General features: G+C 50.9%; 1 long non-coding RNA gene across 1 annotated transcript; it reads right to left on the bottom strand.

The window, feature by feature from the left end:
• Positions 1-14: 14 nt before the first annotated feature.
• On the bottom strand, positions 15-1230 carry LOC108288802. The gene is made up of 2 exons (XR_001818855.2): positions 665-1230; positions 15-319 (listed from the first exon to the last, which is right to left on the bottom strand). It is a non-coding gene; the product is annotated as an uncharacterized LOC108288802 (long non-coding RNA).
• Between the last annotated feature and the right edge of the window lie 827 nt (positions 1231-2057).

The following is a 2057-nucleotide window of genomic DNA, read 5'->3' as shown; positions in this document are numbered from 1 at the left end:
AGTTCATGAAGAGGGTGTTGAACAGGGACCAGACGACATGGTCTGGCACGGAGGACTCACTTCGGATGTGGATCACGGTGGACGTGGGGAGCGTGCTGCTCTGGGGCCCCCCCAGCACCTCCACTTCGTGCTCCTCTTTGAGCATCTTCTGGCTTTGGAGAAGGAAGTAGTGAGTGAAGGGTTGAGAAGTGTTGTTTTCCGTGTGGAGTCAGGGGCGGCTGTGGTATTCAGATGCTGGGAGGGCGCTCAGCGGTTCTTTTTTCCCCGTGTAGTTTCTGTTTCTCAGAAGCATGTATTTCTTGTAAGTTTCTATTTCCTGCTGTTTATAAATTGGTGAATTAGCCAGGGACCAATGGTTTGGAACAAATTCTTGAGGCTCAAATTACTTCATGGCAGAGTGGGAGGGTAGGCTGAGGGTTAAGGAGGGGCTTCCTCATCAGAAACTCCATTCAGGACTGGTCACTTCCTAAGTCTTGGGTTTAGGGGGCCCCGGGGATTTTTCCCCAGGCTAGAAAGTTCAGGATCTCAGTGTCCCGGTTCAGGGCCCCTGCCAGCCCCCCACTCCAGGTCGGGGAACAATCCCCCCAAAGCCCTGACCTCACTCGCCACAGGCCTCATACCCTGAACTCCCTCGCCCTTTCCTGGGGCTGCGGTCCTGCTCTACCTGGGTTTGGAGGCGAAACCTCCCCGTGTCTCCTGGTGCAGGTCAGAGGCCCGGTCGCTCATGTTGGGCTCCCAAAGCAGCCCCCCAGGCCTAGGAATGGGGACTCTGGGAGCCCTGACTGAAGAGGGGGCTGTGTTGGGACGCGGGAGGATTCCAGGGCCTGTGGGGGCAGCTTCAGAGCCCAGGGCACACATGTGCCGCCCCTACTTCCTCCCTGTGGGTCCCAGCATTGCCCATGGGTTTGGTTGGGTCGTAGCCAGGCAGGAGGGACCTGGAGGGTTGGCAGAGAATTGTCCCCCAGTAGGGAGGGAGCCCTCAGGCAGAAGGATCATGAATCACAAATTGGGGAAAATCGGAGCCTAAAGGTGGACCTGCAATTCTTAATATCAGGTTCCTAAATTCTCTCTCTGCTTTCTTTTCTGCCCGCTTTGTCTGCTGCTACTTTTCTACAGAGATAAAAGCCACTGTTTGCATCCAACCGTTTCTTTTTATTGTTTGTGTGAATCAGTGAATTTTTATCAGCATCTCGTGGCTGTAATTCTAAAGTAAAAGCTACGCTTTTGTTTGCGTGTGTATGTGTGTGTTTACGTGTACAGACACGGGCTTCATTGTGTGCTTTTGGCCATGAGTTACCAAATTTGGCTTAAAGAGTACTCATAAATTAAATAATAAGCCCAAATGCTTTTCACATTCATGTGACTTAAGTAAAATCTTTAATAAGCTAGCTTTACAATTACTGGTAATGTTAGAAATGTCTCAATAATAGTCAACATCGATTTTTGTTTGCATTTATTTACTTATTTTGTTTTTCTTTATTTATTTTTGAGACAGAGTCTCGCCCTGTTGCCAGGCTGGAGTGCAGTGGCGTGATCACGGCTCACTGAAGCCTCCAACCTCCGCCTCCTGGGTTCAAGTGATTCTCCGTCCTCAGCTTCCCAAGTAGCTGGGACTACAGGTGTGCGCCACCACGCCCGGCTACTTTTTGTACTTTTAGAAGAGACAGGTTTTCACTTTCACCGTGTTGGCCAGGATGGTCTCAATCTCTTGACCTCGTGATCCATCTGCCTCAGCCTCCCAAAGTGCTGGGATTACAGGAGTCAGCCACCGTGCCCGGCCTATTTATTTATTTTTTGAGACAGAGTCTCACTCTTCTGCCCAGACTGGAGTGCAGTACGCAATCACGGCTCATTGCAAACTCCCCTCCTGGGTTCAAGTGAGTCTCCTGCCTCAGCCTCCCAAGTAGCTGGGACTATAGGCACCCACCACCATGCTCGGCTAATTTTTGTATTTTTAGTAGGTAAGGGATTTCGCCATGTTGGCAAGGCTGGCAGATCACCTGAGTTCGGGAGTTCGAGACCAGCCTGACAACATTGAGAAACCCCATCTCTACTAC

Source organism: Cebus imitator, unplaced genomic scaffold (assembly GCF_001604975.1).
Source record: "Cebus imitator isolate Cc_AM_T3 unplaced genomic scaffold, Cebus_imitator-1.0 Scaffold384, whole genome shotgun sequence".
NCBI lineage: Eukaryota > Metazoa > Chordata > Mammalia > Primates > Cebidae > Cebus > Cebus imitator.
Note: the sequence above shows the minus strand (reverse complement) of the source record. Positions and strands in the feature narration are given on the sequence as shown.